The sequence below is a fragment of the Odocoileus virginianus genome, chromosome 16, assembly GCF_023699985.2.
Source record: "Odocoileus virginianus isolate 20LAN1187 ecotype Illinois chromosome 16, Ovbor_1.2, whole genome shotgun sequence".
Lineage (NCBI taxonomy): Eukaryota > Metazoa > Chordata > Mammalia > Artiodactyla > Cervidae > Odocoileus > Odocoileus virginianus.
Genome location: NC_069689.1, coordinates 45,001,026 through 45,022,315, shown reverse-complemented (window position 1 = coordinate 45,022,315; position 21,290 = coordinate 45,001,026).

The following is a 21,290-nucleotide window of genomic DNA, read 5'->3' as shown; positions in this document are numbered from 1 at the left end:
CCCAGCTGAAGGAGCTCAGAGCGCTTTCAACTGTATTCTGGGACCTGGGGCAGAAAGGGCTCCTTAAGGTGGGGACAGAGGTGCGCAGTCAACCGTGGACCATGATGGGCAAGGACATGAAGCTGGGACAGCAGCTTCCTACCCAGGCGGTGTGCCGAGAACAGAGATCACAGGCTGCGCGAGGGGAAGGTTTTCTCCAGGTCCCATCTAAACATGAAAACGCCTGCTGCGGACAGATGCGTGTCCACAGAGGGAAACAGTGTTTTAGATAACCTAGGCTTTCTGAAGCTTGATAGTTTTTATGTGGTAACAGGAAGATGAGAGTTCTGGGGTATCTGAAAGGGTTTCTCTGAACCACGTTCACTCATCCTAAGGACACAGCTGGTGGGGCTCCATGGGCCTGTATCTTTTGGAACAAAGCAAGTCTGACAAACCAGAACTCCGAGAAGCTTCTGAAGGCTCAGGAGCCCCGGCTGATGCCACGATTCTCTTGGGCCCATTAGATGTACGGGCTTGTCTCCCCAGTCACGTCTGACTCTGCGACCCTACGGGCTGTAGCCCGCCAGGCTCCTCTGGCCCCAGGACTCTCCAGCGAGAACGGAGGATGGGGTCCGCTGTGTCCTCAGGATGCATGAAAGCTGCGGGGCTTGTTCGAATGCTATGTATTTTCCCAGCCTGTAATAAAATTACAGTAATAAAAATCACTAACATTTTTATTCTGAGAGGCAGTGCATGATTTTAATTCAGGTCAGAAGGCACAATCCTAAAACAATGAAACTTCAAGAAAAAAATTACAGCTTTTATTCTGAAATAATTGTAGCTTTATATCCACAGTTGTAAGAAGGAAGACAGAGAAATTCCACGTACTCTTTTCTCAGTTTCCCCCGTGGTAATATCTTGCAAAATTATAGTACAATATCACTATAATGATCACTATATATATAGTGATCACTATATAGTAAATATCATGACCAGGATACTGACCTTGCTACAATTCACTATTTGTTTGGATTTCCCCAGTTTTAGTCAAATTTGTGTGTGTTTTTCATCCTGTACAACTTTATCACGTGTGTAGATTCAAATGTCCACCACTTCAGTCAAGATGTAGGACCGCAAACATCGCAAGGTATAGGATCCAAAAATCTCTCCCTTGCCTGGTTACAGACACACCCCTTTCCTCCTTAACCCCTGACCCCTGCCCACCTGTCCCCCATTTATACAATTTCCATTTCTATAAATTTGTCATTTCAAAATAATTATAGAAATGGAATCATATAGAATACAAAACTTTAGGGATTGAATTTTCCACACAGCGTAATTCCCTTGAGATCCACCCAAGTTGTTGCCTGCCTTACATGTTTCTCCCTTTTTATTTCTGAGTGATAGTCCACACTGTATATATACTGCAATTGGTTTAACCATTCACTCTAAAATGATATAATTTTTCAGAATGAAATATGCTGAATTTTAAAAGTTGAGTGTGTTTCTGAAATTCCTCTTATACAAAACTTAAATATGATAGAAAACATTGTTTTTCAGGTCTGTGTGTGTGTTCTCAGAGTTTACGTTTGGAGGAGGTTTCTCTGAATCGTGGCAGGGTAGCACTTCTCCTGATCATAGCCTGAAACTAATACCAAACATCTTGTAAAAAAGAGATCGTGACAAATGAGAATTGTGCAGTGTTCACATGAGTACTTAAAATGAAAACTTTTTTAACCTTTCCTTATATTTTATAAAAACTCTTGATTTAAGGTGTTTTTTCCTGTCAGTAAATTAGGGTATCCTAACCCCATTCTTTAGTCATCCTGTGCAATGTGTCTAGTCAGACTTCCAATGGGTTTTTAAAATTCTTCTGTTAAATAAGTTCTTTAAAAAAATGTAAACATTAAATAAATGAATGCCTCTTTCATAAATGATGTAGAATTTTTCAGCTGATTTCAGATGGAATAAATGAAGTATCAAATAATTTCTTATTTTAATGGGAGTAACACCCTCTCTTTTCATTAAAAATAACTTTAAATTATCAATAGTCATTTAAATAGCATGCTACGTCTAGTTTTTCTGTTTCCATTAATTTGAAATAACACTGTTATGCATTTTTGGCAAATTGCAAACATATTCTTTGCCCATAAGTACTAGATCTAAAAGAAAACCACCATGAATATAACAAATAATTCTAATGTCAAATTTCCCTAATATTTCTGGAAAGAATTTTTAAAAATTCAGATCATTTTATAGACCAGTATATATATATAACACTTTGGTAACTTTATTATGCTTATGAAATTAATTTAAAAAAATTTTAAGCTTTCTAACTTGACTCCAAGTATTTTCATAATGTGAAGGAGGTGATATACACCCAAGTTGTCTTTATATATTCTAAAACTAAAATCACTAAGAACTCTAACACTTCTTTGTTAGTTAAGGAAAAAAAAGGTTGGTTTTCCTCTCTCTTCTTTTTAAGCAGAAAGTTTGGGGAGTGAAGTTTTAGAGGCTGTGTCCACTGTTCCAGGAGTCAATTAGAGCTTCCTGATGAGAAAAGAGGCAATGGGTAAAGCTTATCTGAAGCAGCCTTTGGAAAGTACTGCTTTTTGTCACTTGTCTGAGCTCTCAGGATGCAAGGTCCATCCTTCCATAGGAAAAAGTAAAATCAAAGCAAAACATAAACACACAGCAATCAAACACAGAAACAATCGAGTGCTTCCCCCTTACGTTTCCCCAAGGGTTTCTTGTGAATTTGAGGATCTAAGCAGCTCAGATTCTTTGAGAGAGTCTGATTAAGTATTTGAAGATGGGCACTTCCTTGATCTAGATATAAAATATCTGTTTGTCTGCCCCACAGAACACAATTCTTCAACTTTTGGAAAACACGCCTGCATCTTCCTGTGTCCCCTTGTGTGGAGTTGTGAGCAATCACACATGCCTGGGTGTCACTCTGGTTTTAAAAAAACATAAACTTAAAAAAAAAAAAGTTTAAAATGAGAAGACTACATTAAATTCAGTGTTAAAGACAAATGTTTCAAATGTCTTTCTTTTTTAAGAAAAAGAAGTTTGTCTATTCATAGATATAAAAAGATGTAGTCCAAACTGGGTTACCTCTAGGCGACAGATCTGCATGGAGGAACACTTTGATTTTTCTCATTTTCTGCTCGTTTGTATCATTTGCATCTTTATAGAAAAATTAGTATGTTCGGTTTTATAACAAAATCCTTTTCTTCAATTGTTTATTTTCAGTTTCTGTACCTACCTACTTCTGAGAAAACTTCAAGAAAAAACATCAAAGCATTAAAACCGCAGGACACAGATAACTTGGAAAGGGAAGGTAGAGATGTTCTGTGCTGATTACAGTCAGATCGGCAATGACTGGCTCACAGCTCCCTGGAGACTCCAGGAGAGCAGAAAAAGAGTTCTTCTCTATGCTGTGGGGCTACGGAATGGTGGGGGGTTTTTTGTTTTGTTTTGTTTTTTAAGAGGGCTTACAAATTAATCCACTTCTGTAAAAAATTTTCCTAGCACTAAATTCAAGCAGGAATTGATCACATAGATCCTTGTGAAAGGGCGAATGGCCCAAAGAAAAACATTGTCAAGTATCACCTTATACAAGAAATTCTGTTCAAATAGATCACTCACCCTCTATAGAAACCTCTAATTGGTCATTGAATAAAGGCATTTTTGAGGCTCTGTAGTCCTGATGGTAAGAACACAAACAAACAGATACTACATTATATTTTTTAAAATGCAAGTTGCTGTTGTTTGATACCGGGGTGTTTTATACATTTTAAACCTAGAGGGAAATGCCAGTCTGCTTTTCGTCACGTTCCTAGCACAGCAGCCCCTCACTCAATGTTCTGGGTGTGGGTGGGCATGGCTGTATTTTTTTTTTTCCATTAAAGCGCGGAGAAGAGAAAAAGATGGAAATGATAAAAATTAAAAGAGAAAAAAATACTCCACAATCGCTCTTTAGGAAAAAATAGAGTAAAAGTATAACACTCCAATCATTGTAATCTGAGTGTCTCTTTGATGTTGCTTTTTCATAACTATTTTTAAGTCATTATAACCATGCAAATATGCAAATTTGTATCCCTCTTCTGAGTGTACATTTTATCCCCAGTATTTTCCACATTGCTGGACACTCCTTTTATGTATCAAAAATGTCTTCTTACATACTTCCTACATGTATTTAATAATTCTTGCCTTAAAACTGTAGAAGGATGGTGTGTTTTGATGGCTCTTAATACACACTGATAGATATTGACAGATTATTTTCAAAAAGGATAATTTTCAAGATTAAGTATACTGATTTCATATTTTTTAATTAATTTATTTTAATTGGAGGCTAATTACAATATTGTGGTGTTTTATGGTTGTTTTGGAAAGTGCCTCACTCCAATTTGGTTTAAACTGAAATTCTCTTGTTATTGAGAGCTGAACAAAAATACATTGTTTGAGAAAAAACATTTCTATATTTTCAACTAGAAATTTTTGTTTTCCTACTCATAGATATCACAGAAGTAGAAAGTGTTGTCTGTTTTATCTATTGGAGGTTTTTGCTATCATTGATTTGCCTAAGCTCATTATATAATAAAGATGTTAACACAGACTTGGTCACATGCCTCAAGTCTTCCCTCTCCTTGTTTCATTTGTTTTAAAACATGCCCAAGTTTGTATCTCAAGGCAGCTTCTCCCATCATAAAACACTCTATACTTTCCAGTTGCTGAATGCTCAGAAAATGTAAGCCGGTTTTCATGTTAGCCTAAGCAAAATGTAATTAGGAAGATACACTTGCTGCCACTTCCAGATACACAAAAATCAGATGCCACGTATAAATCTATGTCAACTCTGAAAGCCTCTCGGATTTCCTAGAAGTGGTTCTGAAGACTGACTGTGGGGTGATTCAGTCTTCTTTTCTGTAAAATGGATAAAGTCACATTGTTGTCTCAGGAGGAAATAGCAAATGGGAGAACAATTTGAAAATGTTAAAAGATGTCACATGTAATAATGATAGTACCAAAAAAAGAAATGCAGCAATTAATGTGGTTCAGATGCAAAGGAGGATCACTTCATCTCTGCCCCCTCCTCCTAGCTGGCACGTATACTTGTGGAAATGGAACCCACAGGATCTAAAAGTTGAAGGGGGTCACAGGCTCCTATCTAGCCCAACGCCATCACTATGATTTCATTTCAGTTACCACCAGGACAACTGATACACACGCAGATGAATTTGACTTTGCCTTGGAATGTTCTTTTTTTCAGATAAAAATATTAGTTTTAGGAATGAAATAAAAAGTAAAAGAGAAAAATAAAAATCATACATAGTTCCATCACTGAGAAATAACATCTATGAATCTTATCTTTATTTCCCTTCTTTAGAGTACATATTGAAATTCATGTCCTAAACATGTGAGGTTAAGTTTGGTTTTGCAGTGAGGAAATGATAAAGCCATACATTTTGTGTGTTTGCTGGAAGATTTTTCATACTGTAGTAACTTTCCAAAGGTGTGTAACTTTAAAAGGCGTGACTTGCTTGGAAAATGTTATCGAAATATTTGGGGTGTCCTTTGGTGGCATTTAAGTCCTTTTAAAAACAAAGCAAAATGAAACAAATAAAACAAAACCCAGGAGAGTTAAGGCAAAAAGAAATTCTCTGAGAAGCAGAAAAGTAGAAGCCACCACACTCCCAAAAAAGCTTTCTCTCTGCACACTCAGGGAACTGTCACTGTGCCACACGCGCAGCCACTGAGGACAGGACAGGACCGCTCCTCTGAGGACAGGACAGGACCGCTCCTCTGAGGATGGGACGGGACCGCTCCTCTGAGGATGGGACGGGACAGGACCGCTCCTCTGAGGACGGGACGGGACAGGACCGCTCCTCTGAGGGCAGGGCAGGACCGCTCCTCTGAGGATGGGACGGGACAGGACCACTCCTCTGAGGACGGGACGGGACAGGACCGCTCCTCTGAGGACAGGACAGGACTGCTCCTCTGAGGATGGGACGGGACAGGACCGCTCCTCTGAGGACGGGACGGGACAGGACCGCTCCTCTGAGGACGGGACGGGACAGGACCGCTCCTCTGAGGACGGGACGGGACAGGACCGCTCCTCTGAGGGCAGGGCAGGACCGCTCCTCTGAGGATGGGACGGGACCGCTCCTCTGAGGACGGGACGGGACAGGACCGCTCCTCTGAGGGCAGGACAGGACCGCTCCTCTGAGGACGGGCAGGACCGCTCCTCTGAGGGCAGGACAGGACCGCTCCTCTGAGGACGGGACGGGACAGGACCGCTCCTCTGAGGGCAGGACAGGACCGCTCCTCTGAGGACGGGCAGGACCACTCCTCTGAGGATGGGACGGGACAAGACCGCTCCTCTGAGGACGGGCAGGACCGCTCCTCTGAGGATGGGACGGGACAGGACCGCTCCTCTGAGGGCTGGGCAGGACCGCTCCTCTGAGGACGGGACGGGACAAGACCGCTCCTCTGAGGGCAGGGCAGGACCGCTCCTCTGAGGACGGGACGGGACAGGACCGCTCCTCTGAGGGCAGGACAGGACTGCTCCTCTGAGGACAGGCAGGACCGCTCCTCTGAGGATGGGACGGGACAGGACCGCTCCTCTGAGGGCAGGGCAGGACCGCTCCTCTGAGGACGGGACGGGACAGGACCGCTCCTCTGAGGGCAGGACAGGACCGCTCCTCTGAGGACGGGACGGGACAGGACCGCTCCTCTGAGGGCAGGACAGGACCGCTCCTCTGAGGACGGGACGGGACAGGACCGCTCCTCTGAGGGCAGGACAGGACCGCTCCTCTGAGGACGGGACGGGACAGGACCGCTCCTCTGAGGACGGGACAGGACCGCTCCTCTGAGGGCACAGGACAGGACCGCTCCTCTGAGGACGGGACGGGACAGGACCGCTCCTCTGAGGGCAGGACAGGACCGCTCCTCTGAGGGCAGGACAGGACCGCTCCTCTGAGGACGGGACGGGACAGGACCGCTCCTCTGAGGGCAGGACAGGACCGCTCCTCTGAGGACGGGACGGGACAGGACCGCTCCTCTGAGGGCAGGACAGGACCGCTCCTCTGAGGGCAGGACAGGACCGCTCCTCTGAGGACGGGACGGGACAGGACCGCTCCTCTGAGGGCAGGACAGGACCGCTCCTCTGAGGACGGGACAGGATCGCTCCTCTGAGGACGGGACAGGATCGCTCCTCTGAGGGCAGGACAGGATCGCTCCTCTGAGGACGGGACAGGACCGCTCCTCTGAGGACGGGACAGGATCGCTCCTCTGAGGGCAGGACAGGACCGCTCCTCTGAGGGCAGGACAGGACCGCTCCTCTGAGGACGGGATGGGACAGGACCGCTCCTCTGAGGGCAGGACAGGACCGCTCCTCTGAGGGCAGGACAGGACCGCTCCTCTGAGGACGGGACGGGACAGGACCGCTCCTCTGAGGGCAGGACAGGACCGCTCCTCTGAGGACGGGACAGGATCGCTCCTCTGAGGGCAGGACAGGACCGCTCCTCTGAGGACGGGACGGGACAGGACCGCTCCTCTGAGGGCAGGACAGGACCGCTCCTCTGAGGGCAGGACAGGACCGCTCCTCTGAGGACGGGACGGGACAGGACCGCTCCTCTGAGGGCAGGACAGGACCGCTCCTCTGAGGGCAGGACAGGACCGCTCCTCTGAGGACTGGACAGGACCGCTCCTCTGAGGACTGGACGGGACAGGACCGCTCCTCTGAGGGCAGGACAGGACCGCTCCTCTGAGGGCAGGACAGGACAGGACAGGACTGCTCCTCTGAGGACGGGACAGGACAGGACCACACCTCTGAGGACGGGACAGGACCGCTCTTCTGAGGACAGAACAGGACCGCTCCTCTGAGGACGGGACGGGACAGGACCGACAGGACAGTACCCCTCCTCTGAGGACGGGACAGGACCGCTCCTCTGAGGACGGGACAGGACCGCTCCTCTGAGGACGGGACAGGACAGGACCCCTCCTCTGAGGACGGGACAGGACCGCTCTGCCACGGTGCGCAGGGCTCCGCTCTCGGCGCAGGACTCTCGCGGCCCTCCTTCCTGGGCACTCTACGCTGCTCACTTCATCCTTAAGAATACATTCACTTCTGGTTTCTTAGGCATGTTACACCCTCTCGGATTCCTTCACAAGTTTCTCCCATGGACACTTATGGTCAGCCATCAGGTTTTTAGCGAAGAGCTGGGCTGCAGGGACCAAAGGCTTGTCTCCTGCCTGCCAGGAAGCCCCACGTGCTCCAGGGAGCCAGCCTCTGAAACCAGTGGCTGTCAGCGGGGTGAAAGCTGTCCTCTGTGACACCATCTCCCCCTTCTCCCCAGTAAAGGGGAGTCTGCTCACTCTGAAAGTTGCCTTTTAATAAAGTTTCTCCTGAGAAAAATAAATCATGGAAATTTTTATAAAACCACATGGTAGAGAAAAACATTAGTATCATTAGAGTCATTGATTTATAATACATTACTTACAATTCTTATATGAGTTTTTTCCCCTACTTCATAGCTGTTTAAGGATCTCGTCATTTTAGTCTCTTATCAATGTTGAATATGTAATTCAATCTTTGATTTGAAGTAAAATAACAGGTAACATATTTCTGAGCTCTTGCTATACTTTGGAAATTTTGCCTGTACTATCTCATTTAATCAAAACCTGTGATCTAAATTTTCTTTTTTCTAAATAAAGAGCTAAATAATACTGTCTGGTGATGTTGGGAGTTCACAAAGTATGTAGGTAGTATGAACTTTGAGTTGAACTCTGTTCCTGTAGTTTGACATCCCCTCACTGGTGGAGAAAAGAAATCTCTACAGAAGAAAAAAAAAAAAATAAACATTTTTGTTTCATTGAAGCCAAAGAAAAGAAAAAAATTTAAATAACAGAGGTCTCGTTTCCTTACATGGGAAACTGCAGGATTTTTTTCATGTAATTGTTTTAGATTTGGTGATTTTTTTTTTAATGGCACAATAATTACATATCTGTGAAAAAAAATCATTCTCCCCCTTTTGGGCAATGTCACTTATTTGTCACTTCAGTAGCATTTAGTTGAAGTCGGGAGGGAAAGTTTACTGTGTCAGAGAATAACCATAGTTAGCTCTGGGAGTCTGTAGTTCTTAACAACACACTAGATAGCATGCAGTAATAAATGCTTTTTACAAAAATGGAGCCAAGAGTATGGAAACTAGCTATTAATTTGGTATGGCATGGTTTAGCTAACGTAACTTGTTATTCCATTAATATTGTGTCATTAGCTACCAGGCAAAATACAAGAATTATGATATGCTGCCTTGCAAATTACTTCTGAAGAAGAGAGAGTGAACAAGTGAGAGAGAATTCTCTCTAGTCTTTTACTGCTCGTGAAAGCTCTTAAGAACACATACATATATATAATGAACAAAAAGGGAAGTAAATTTATACTTTAAAGAGAATGAAAAAATAATAAGCAATTCAGTTTTTTTAAATGGATAAAACTAAATTTTCCAATGAAGGTTAAGGATTTTTCAATGCACCTCTCCATGACTATAGGCTATTTTAACTCTTTTCAAACACCTAAATTTAGAAAAATTCCATATAGGCTTGATTTGTCTCTGTTACACAGACTTCGTTGCTATGACAGCAACATGATACAATTATTTATTGCCATGACAATCTGCTGTAGGTTTTAAAAATACGTTATCTATTTTTATTAGTGTTGTCAATTGTGCCGGGAAGGGAGACCACCACTTCACATAATCGAGGGAGCCTATAACACAGGGAACAAGTGGAAATCATTTCGCTGGAGAGGCAGAGCCCAGAACAAGCCAAATTCCTTGGAATCCTCAGTGACACGCACATCCTCCACTAACAACAGCATCCTGGCCAGCTGTCTAGCTGCAGCGAGCATTTTGGTTGGGGGATAAGGGCTCTGTTTATGCTTTCCATGTGGCTTCTGCTCCGCCACATTGGGTCAACATCACAGAGGGCTGGAAGCACAGAGAGCATCAGAAATCTGCATCTATTGTGTTCTTTCGGGAGAGAGAGCTATGTGTGCTCCATGACCCGGCTGCTGTGGTTTCCTGTCCTGAGAAGGTGGCAGGGGTTATTTGTGGGTGGAGGGGTGGGGCTGTTACCCAGCACCCCCGGTGCCAGAATGGTGCTCAGTTGTGCCCAGCTCTTAGCCCACTTCCTTCTTTCTTCTTCTCTCTCTTGGGCTCCCCAACCTGCCAGTTCCGTAGAAAAACCAAAGAAGTAATACTACTTTTGGTGGTTGGTGAGTGTTTCATCCAAGAAAGGAGTGTGGCATTACTTGCATTTGATTACATAATTGGACCATCAGCAACCAACTAGCTACTTAAGGCATCCTGGAAAATTAATTTTGGTTGCTACTTCTAAAATATCGAGTTTTCCTTCTAAGTTGATAGCAAAAAGTCAATCACCACTATTTAGATGCAATGTTGGTTAAACACTTGATATGCATTGTGGAAAGGAGTACGTCAAGGCTGTAAATTGTCACCTTGCTTATTTAACTTATATGCAGAGTACATCATGCAAAATGCTGGGCTAGATGAAGTACAAGCTGGAATCAAGATTGCCGGGAGAAATATCAATAACCTCAGATATGCAGATGACACCACCCTTATGGCAGAAAGCAAAGAAGAACTAAAGAATCTCTTGATGAGAGTGAAAGAGGAGAGTGAAAACGTTGGCTTAAAACTCAGCATTCAGAAAACTAAGATCATGGCATCTGGTCCAATCACTTCATGGCAAATAGATGGGGAAACAATGGAAACAGTGACAGACTTTATTTTGGGGGGCTTCAAAATCACTTGGGTCTGCAGCCATGAAGTTAAAAGATGCTTGTCCTTTGGAAGAAAAGCTAAGTTTCCCTGGTGGCTCAGACGGTAAAGAATACTTTTAGGATATATTCTGAGATAGGCTCTGGCCAGGTGGAGGGTTTAGGCTGGGTCCTACTCCTTGAACCACCCACCCCCCAAGACTGAAATGTTAGAGGTGAGGTTATAATGTGTCAGCCACAAATTGCCACTGCACAGTGTATTTGTGTGTGTGTGTGTGTGTGTGCATGCTCAGTGAGCATTTTATCCATCAGACTAGTATGCTATTCATACAGTATAATAAATAATCTATCACCAGTCAGCTTGTACTATTGTCCTTGAAATTTGTCTTTCGCTGCTGTTTATTAAAACCACATGGGCTGTAGCCTGCCAGGCTCCTCTGTCCATGGAATTCTTCAGGCAAGTATACAGGAGTAGGTTGTCATTCCCTTCTCCAGAAGAGAAGACGATGTTCCTAACCCAGGCATTGAACCCAGGTCTCTTACATTACAGGCAGATTCTTTATCATTTGAGCCACCAGGGAAACCCCTGGCTTATTCATATAAATCAATAGAGAAAAGACAACTTTTTGCCTTAGTAGAGCTGGAGAGGTGATCTCCTCTCCCCAAAACACCACACACACACACACACACACACACAGAGAAATTATCAATGTGAATATATATTTAAAAAATTCAAACTTACTAGTAGTCAAACAGGCAAATTAAAATAAAGGAGTAGTTTCTTGATAAAGTTATTAAGATATTAAAGAAAGGTATACTTAATACAAATGAGTGAAATAAACAACTAAATGAGACCTGAAAAAAAAATAAAATAAAATAAAATAAAGGAGTAAAAATTTTTTTGTCTTTAAGTGTGTTGCTTTAGTGATAATAGCAAACACTGGTGAGGATGTCAGGGGTTTGAGTTATTTGAAGCCTTTTAGAAAATACTTTAAAACTTTTTATTAAAAGCTTTTAAAAACATGAATACCTTTTGTCTCAGAAATTCCACTTTTAGGATGTATCCTGAATATATGAAAATTTTTCTCAAAGTTATATATGAATGCCTGCAAAAACTCAATTAAGTTATGGCATAGTTATTATTGTTTATCATTCAGTTATTCAAAATTATGTTTAGAGTATATTTAATGTTGTTAAATACCATTCTTGATGCACATGGGGAAAGCAGGTTACAAATCAGATTGATGACAGTCACGAACACAATAGTCATCACATGCGCTTAGAAAAGAGACTGAAAAGACCACCACTCAAATATTCACAGTACATTGTTTCTGGGAGGTGGTGTCACAGTACTTTTTATTTTAAGACTTGTGCTTTTCTGCTATTTCTAAATTTCCCTCACTGGTGTAACTTACTTTTGTGGATGCCGGTCTGACTGTGATAAACCTGCAGGCACACTGCAGAGATCAGTGGTAAGTAGGAAGAGTCATCAGCTCAACTTGTCTCATGTCAGATAAAAACACAATACCTGTGAAATATTTCTATTTCTGTAACAGTATTTAATGAGGGAGATGAGAAACTTAGGTGTGTTTGGATGTCTGTCAATGACCCCAATCCTGGTTGAATTTTATGACAAATGATGGGTAAACAAACTCAGAGCTGATCAAAAGTGTCAGGTCAAATTTGTGTTATTGTACTTATTTTTAATTAGAAAAGGAACACTTCTAAAGCCCTTTCTGGATGACATCAGATGAGGAAGTTAATAGGGGCTTATTTGTTTTCAGGCATTCATGCATACATTGTACCTCTACTATTCTTTACACAGGGACAAGACTGAAATTTATATTCCATTGTTAGCATTTCCAACAAAGGATGTTTTTTCATCCAGAAAATAATCCTATATTCTAGTACACAATTTGGTAATAGACATCAAAAGATGGAACAGTATTGGAAGAAATCAAGCAATGTAAAATGACTAAAGAATGAACTAGCAGTGGGTTCTATGAATTGAAATAAGATTATTGTTTCTGGGAAATTATTCCTAAGAATGCTCAATTTTAACTTGAAAAAAGTGAGCAATAGTACAGACAAAATTACCATATTCTTGTTCTAGAGAAGAAAAAATTAATTTAAAGAAAAATATGATTTTCATTAAAATGCTATAAGGAATAAATATACAGAATTATGTTTTTTTACATGATTTTCCTGTCAATACCTTGAGTTAAGTTATATATTTCAAAGGGCTTCCCTAGTAGCTTAGTTGGCAAAGAATCTGCCTGCAATGCAGGAGACCCTGGTCCTATCCCTGGGTTAGGAAGATCCCCTGGAGAAGGGAATGGCAACCCACTCCAGTATTCTTGCCTGGAGAATCCCATGGACAGAGGACCCTGGTAGGCATCAAAACTCTGGTAAAACATGGTGGTGATGATGATGATAATGCCTATTACATGCAAAAAAAATTACAGTTTTGAAAGCACTTTCAAGCACAACATCTCTCACTTCCCCCCATTTATCCTCAGAACCACCTGAGAAAGTGTTCCACTTTCCATTTTAGTGGGTGGTCCCACCATTAACACACCACAGGAACCAGCCCAGGCTCCTGACAGCCCTTCAGATTCCTGAATAAAGTCCTCTGATATAGCTAATTTTCATACATTAAGATAGTATTTCAAGAACATTTAGAGCCAAAGTTATGAGAGCACAGAGTTAGTGTATAATGGAGAAAGTACTTATTTTATGAGAAGACCCAAAGAAGTATTGTTTTTTTTAAAGTAGCAAAATAGGGAGTTTCTTTCAGTGTAACACATTAACATAAGAAAAAAATTTTTGTAATGAACCACAATTTGAGAAATGGGAACAGTTGATACCCAGAAACATGTCAAGACAATATTTTACCAGCTTCACAATTTAGACCACTCACTGAAGCTGGGAAACTGGTATACAAACCATCAGAGATGCTGACCGATGGAGCAACACATTCCTTGATATTGATAAAGAAAGGAGACATATTTACATATTCATTCATTAAGTGATTCTACAAATGTTTATTGAGGATTTACTATGTGCCAAGCACGGTGCTTGAGCACAGGGAAATACAGACTATAATTGGGAAAGAAAGAAAAGTAAAGAAAGTGAAGTCACCCAGTTGTGTCCGACTCTTTGCGACCCCATGGACTGTAGTCTACCAGAATTTTCTGTCCATGGGATTTTCCAGGCAAGAGTACTGGAGTGGGTTGCCATTTCCTTCTCCAGGGAATCTTCCCGACCCAGGGATCGAACCCGGGTCTCCCACATTGTTGGCAGACGCTTTACTGTCTGCGCCACCGGGGAAGTCAAATAATTGAGAACAATGCCGGAAGTGAGTGTCCCTGTCCTTATAGAGCTTAAACTCAAGGCCTGGGGAAAGGTATATATCAATCAACTTTTCACCACGAAGAATGTAAAACAGCAAAACCATAGTGAGAACTGTCAAGCAAAGGTAGGAAGTGTCTTTAGAGCAAGCGCTTTCCTGGTGGTTCAGATGGTAAAGAACTCAACTGCAAGGTGGGACACTCATGTTTGATCCTTGGGTCAGGAAGATCCCCTGCAGGAGAGATTGGCTACTCACTCTCGTATTCTTGTCTGGAAAATTCCACAGACAGAGGAGCCTGGCGGGCTATAGTCCATGGGGTCACAAAGAGGTGGACACGACTGAGCAGCTACACTTTAACTTTTTTCATGACTCCTAGGATTCCTTGGTGGCTCAGCTGGTAAAGAATCCACCTGCAATGTAGAAGATCTGGGTTTGACCCCTGGGTTGGGAAGATCCCCTGGAGAAGGGAATATCTACCCACTCCAGTATTCTTGTCTGGAAAATTCCACGGACAGAGGAGCCTGGCGGGCTACAGTCCATGGGGTCACAAAGAGTCAGACACGACTGAGCAATAACACTTTCACTTTAGAGCATTAGATGAATAACCCCATCTGGTTGGGGGGTTCAGGAAGGATCCAGATGGCGTAGACCTGATGCTGTAGAAGGAAGGGTTATCTTTATGAAAAACAGTACAAAATTATGAATACAAAATTAAGCCTAATAGAGAATATTAATTTTGAATGAGAAAAGAAATGGTGACAAATTATGCATTTTTTTAAAGCTTCAAATACCGTAAGATCTCCCCTCCCCCCAAAACCCAAAGTATTTTTTATTAGCTTCCTGACATAGCTCTGTAACATCTTCTGTTTGCCTGCTTTTTAATCACAGTTTCATATGGTAACAATTTTTTAGAATAGACTAGAGAAAGTTATGCGGCCATTACTCCAGCTGTTGGTTGATGAAAATGTCTTGTTTTATTCTTGCTCACTCATTGTGAAGTGTTTCCTTCAGCTTTACAGCTCTTTTTTGGTAGTGTCATGTGCCAGGTAAAGATTGAGGTAGATTTGGGGAAAGCTTCGCAAGCTCCATCAGGCTTTATGTATGATTTGTAAGATTTGGGAGAATTTTCCACAGACTGGCTTCTAGAGCATTTTAGCCCTTGCTCCTTTTGCATTCTCCACAGAATTTTTTTAAACCTTTTATTTTATTTTTTCAAAGTTTTTATTTTGTATTGGGGTATATATAGCCTACTAACAATGTTGTCATTGTTTCGGGCACACAGCAAAAGGACTCAGCCATACATATACATGTATCCATTCTCCCCCAAACGCCCCTTCTATCCAGGCTGGCACATAATATTAAGTGAGTTCCATGTGCTATAAAATACTGCCATTTTGAATGTAGCAGTGTGCACATGACCTTCCCCAAGTCTTGAACTATCCCTTTCCCTGGCAACCTCGGGTTGGTGTTCTGTCTGTCCCCACAGGCTTTTGCTGCCAGGAGCTGCAGGACCCGCTTACACCACCTATGACCTCCAGCCCTGCTCCTCCGGGTCTCTGCCTGCCAGGCAGACCGGCCGAGTGGGAGGTGGGCACATTCCTGGCAGCCCTTCCTCTGCCAGAACACCAGGGACATGACTGACAACCAAGGATCCATGTACATCCTGCTAAATCCAAACTAAACGTCTTTCCCCACCTGGGTCCCCATGTCCCTTTCAGCAGGAGGGAAGGTGAGAGAGGCAGAGGTGGGGTGGAGAGAGACAGGGGTCTGAGCCACGTGTGGTTTAACTCTATAAATTTTACAGAAATGTATGGCCACAGGACCACCCTGCAGGGCCCTCCTTTCCTCAGGGTCTCTGAACGGGTTCCTGCAAGGGACAGCACCTGAAACTAAGGCTTTCAGGTGCATCCTTTGGATTCTGTGAGTGAAATGATCTGGGGGCTGAGGTCTGGCACTAGAATGGCTCCTGTTGCCTGGGTTAGGGTGGACCCAGGGCCACGCATAGGGCGGGTCCTGGTGTTCCTCAAGCCCGCTCAGCCACATCCTTCCCAGAGAACCTGCAGGGCTTCAAACTGGAGTAGCTTAGACGGTAAAGTGTCTGCCTGTAATGCAGGAGACCTGGGTTCGATCCCTAGGTCAGGAAGATCCCCTGGAGAAGGAAATGGCAACCCACTCCAGTATTCTTGCCTGGAGAACCCTATGGATGTAGGAACCTAGTAGCTTACAGTCTATGGGGTCACAAATAGTCAGACACGACTGAGCAATTTCACTTTCACTTTTCACTTTGAGTAGCTCAAGGAGATCTGTTTGATACAGCCCATCTCTGCAGAAGATTAGGCTTGAAGCAAGTGTTTGTAACCGCCTACTTTCTCCTTGTCTTCCTACCTCCCTCCTTCCTTAATATCAACCAATATTAAATTCCCCAACTGTCTCCTTTTTTTCCCCAATGGGCTTGTTTGAATCAAAACCCAGTGTCCACACGTCATATCAGGTGCATAGGTCTCCTAGACTCTTAATCCGCAAGTCCTTCTTCTGTGTTGTTTTAATTGCTACTTCTTTGTTGAAGAAACTAGAGTTTGTAGAGTTTCTCACAATCCAGATTTTGTCAGTTGCATCCAGGTTGTTTTAATGCACTCTCCTGTCCCCTGTGTTTTCTGTAAACCAGTGGTTAGATCTAAAACCTTAGATGTGGGCTCAACATTTTGGCAAGAAAACTGAAGAGGTGATACTGTGTACTTCCAGCCTCGTCACTTAAAGGGGCTCCTTATTTCCTGTTACCTCTTTCTGATACTAGGACAGATCAGTGTGGCCAGGTGCTGCCATTCGAATCCATGATTACAAAAGTCCCTGTCAGCATTTCTCCCAGTGGATTTAGTAGGCATTCATTGCCTAGATCCATTATTTCACTGGGCATACAAAGAAGTGATAGTTTCACCATACCTTCTGTACTTATTAGGTAGAATACACTTGTGAAAAAGTTAGCATTACAGGCTACTTAGTGTTTTTGGAATAAATTTTATAAAAGAAAGAATAAGTTAAAAGAAAGACAGTATAAATGTATGATCCTTTGTCATTATTTACCATGCTTTAGAGGGCTTCCCAGGTGCTGCTAGTGGTAAAGAACCCACCTGCCACTGCAAGAGCTGTAAAGAGACATGGGTTCGGGAAGATCTCTTGAACAGGACATGGCAACCCACTCCAGTATTCTTGCCTGGAGAGTCCCATAGACAGGCGGGCTATAGTCCATGGGGTCGCAAAGAGTCAGACACGACTGAAGTGACTTAGCATGCACCCATACCATGTTTTAGAGTCATGAGTTGGTGTCCAACAAAACCCAGTGTTGATTAACTATTTTTTAAAATACGGACTCGTTGGTTTTGAGCTTATTTGGCTTGTATCCTTTCATTGCAGATTTATTCTTCTAAGTGCTCAAAATCTCCCCACTTTGGCCACTGAGAGCCTCTTCAGGGTGGACGGACTTTGATAGCTTCTCTGCTCCCTGGTACAGGTATGGTTCTTCCTGTGCCATTCCTGCCCCAGGTCTGGGATTGACCAGTTCTCCAAAGATTTCTGTTTCCTTTTAGTCGGCAATGGAATTTAAAGACCAAAATTCGTGTGTGCTGGGTGACACTGAATTTTTTTCCAAGCATTCAAGCTCTTTTTTTCTCGTATTCCAGATGGTAGATGTTTGATCATATTCAGCTTAGTTTTTTGTTATTGTTTGTTTTTGTTATTTTTTAGCAAAAATGTCTTAAGCATTTGCTTCTTTTCAAACTGAGTGCAGAGACTATCAGGTTGCTTCACTCTCAGTAATGTTAACCTTGAGCATTCGTTTAGGATGGTCATCTCCAGAGCTCTCATTACAAAAATATCTTTTCTCCCTTGAAATAACTAAGTAACCTGCAGAGTGATGCTTTGACATCATACAAATATCCAGTTCCCTAAAATTTTTCCTATTGGTTTTTCCAGCCATTGAAGATCTTGCTTGAATCAATGGTTACACCAGGGTATGCACAATGGTGATTTAAAATTTACACCTCTGTATTTATTAGCTGACATTTTTGTTTAATTAAGAACTTCCTTTTTTTATGTTCATTGACATCTATTATTCACTACTATGTGTTCACTCAATATGTTGCAATCATTATTATTTTGATTATTATACAATAAACATTAATATTTAGAAGCAAAATAGTCTTGAATTTGGCCAGCAGGAACTCAAGCTTCTTTTGTGTCCTTTTGACATTACTGCATTAGTCTCTGAGTATTGTAACAGACCTAGAATCGGCCATTTCTCTTAGGAACCCAGGTTCCTTTTGGTGAGAAGTGTTTGGGTGCTAAGTTTGGGTGCTAAGTGTGTGCTCACTACTGGCTTGTCATTGCTTCCAGGCCTTTTCAGTGAACAGAGTGAGAAACACATTTTCTTTTCTTTAACTAATAGGATTAAGGATACTTTATTTTCTCCTTTTCCAGTTTTCTGTGCTGTCTAAAGTTCTAAATGAAATACATATTTTTACGGTGGTAAAATATACACCACATGAGACTTCCACTTTGCCATCTCATTTTTAAGCGTGCAGGTCTGCGGCATTACGCTCATTCAGGTTTCTGTGCAGCAGTCAGCACCGTACAGTCAAAACTGAGAGTTTTCAAGTCTCTTCATGAAATTTTTGTCTTCAGATGGTTGTGCCACCACACGACGTACAGGTATACAAGTCATTTCCACTTGCTTTCAACGTTGTGTGGCTGATTTTCACCATTTTGATATTACTTTGTTTAGAACTACGTAAAATAAGCACATGATCCCAAATCATAGCTGTATGCCAAGGTACGTTCACTGCCATGCTTCAACCCTCTCTCCTTCCTTCTTCCACAGGAAAGCCTCCTAATTGTTTTCACTGGATCCTTCTCTTGTTTCTTCTTGAAATTGAATGCAATGTATATATATATATCCCCTAAACCCTTCATGATGCAAAATGTAACATTCTTCAAGCATGGTTACCCACCTTGTTCTTTTCACTAAACAATAAATCCTAATCATTACCCTGTATGCCTATATAGTGGTCTCCCTCACTCCCCTTTCCTCCTGCATAGTACCTGGAATCCATCACGCACCGTAACTTGTTTACTATTTCCCATCGATGTACATTCGTGCCATATTTATGGAGCTATTTTAAGTCCTGCTCTAAATCCAACCTGGTAGAGAGGGACAAGATGACAGCGCTAGGGGCCAGGTGGGCAGAGGCTGCCGGAGAACATGCATGGCCTGCTTCCTGGGGTCTTCAGTGGAGGCTCCCAACTTAGGGAATCTTCAGAGAGCCCTGGAAAGTGCCCATGACAAAGCTAGCACAAAACATTCAGCCAAGAAAGCCTTCCTTGCACCTTTGCTTCTCTCTCCACCTTCTTTGTTAAAAATCACTTATTTATTTCTTTCTGGCCGTGCTGGGTCTTCGCTGCTGCCCTGGCTTTCTCTAGTTGGGGGGAGCGGGGGCCCCTCTAGGTGCAGCACGTGGGCTTCTCCCTGTGGGGGCCTGTCCGTCGCAGAGCACAGACTCCGGGGAGCGGGCTTCAGTAGCTCGGGGGCTCAGTGGTTGCAGCTCCCAGGCTCAGCACTGCTGACACATAAGCTTAATTGCTCTGCGGCAAATGGCATCCTCCCAGATCAGGGATCGAACCCGTGTCTCCTACATGGCAGGTGGATTTTATCCACTGCACCACCAGGGAAGGCCTCTCTCTACCTTATGTAGCCAGTGTGGGGGTAAGATGGGAATAGATAGAGCAGAGACAGAGCAGAATTGGACCATGTCCTTTATAATATGTTATAAAATTGGTATTATAAAACCAGCTCTATTCAAAAACTATTTTTTAAGTACAATTATTACTCTAAAACAAAATTATATATGTATATTAAAGAAAATATAGAAACTCCTTTATGTTGATTATCTGAAATTTTAAGAAATAAGCAGAATAGCTACTCTTGCTGCATATTCATATACTTTTATCAGTTTCTCAGCTTTGTTCTAATAGCATATTTTATTCAATACGGTCTTTTTTCCCTCAAAAAACTTACTGAAACTCTCAAAGATGCATTTTATTATGCATGTATTATAACAATAAATTTGAAATTGGTGACATCTTCAATTGGGCTTTCTCTATAGATTATAATAATTTTATTGATAAAATACTCTTTACAGGCCTCAAGATAACAACAGAGCAAATAGTATTAAGTGGAGTATTCTATTTTGTAAAAATTTGAAATTCACACATATTTTAATCACAGTATGTTCACAGGTATTATAATTTTGCATTCATTCAGACAATCTTCCTTTGACAGACGTTTGTACAAGACAAAAATAATCAAATAAATTATCTCTATTCATGATTCTCTTTTACTGTTTCACCAAGTTTAAGTGCTGCAAAATTTTAGGTCTTTTCAATTACATTCCACTCTGTTAAAAACATAATATAAAAAATAGGAACCCTTCCCCAAAATCAAATAAACCATTTAATGTGTTCAGTTCCTCCTAACTTTTAAAAAATTGAAACAAAATTCATCATTTTAAAGTGTGCAGTTCAGCAGCATTTACTGCCTTCACAATATTGTACAACCACCACCTCTATCTAGTTCCAAAACATCTCCATCATCTCAGAAAGGGACCTTGGCATTGAGCAGTCATTCCCCATACCCCTTCTCCTCCATCCACACAGCCGTTTACCTACATTTTGTCTCTATGGATTTACCCGTTCTAGATATTTCATACGAATGGAATCAGACGGTGTTTGACCGTTGTTTCCAGCTTCTCTTACTTAGCATAATGCCATCAAGGTTCATCCACCTCGCAGCATGTATCAGGACTTCATTCCCTTCTCATGGCTGAATAATATTCTATTGCATGGATGCACTGCATATTGTTTATACTCTCATCTGCTGACAGACATTTGGGCTATGTATACCTTTTAGCTACTGTAAATAGTGCTGCTATGGACATTTCTGTATAAGTGTTTGTTTGAACACCTGTTTTCAGTTTTTTTGTGGTTTACCTAGAGGTGGAATTTCTGGGTCATCTGGTAAATCTACATTTAATTTTTTCAGGAACTGCCAGACTGTTTTCCACGGCAGCTGCATCATTTTACATTGCTATCAGCAGTACACAA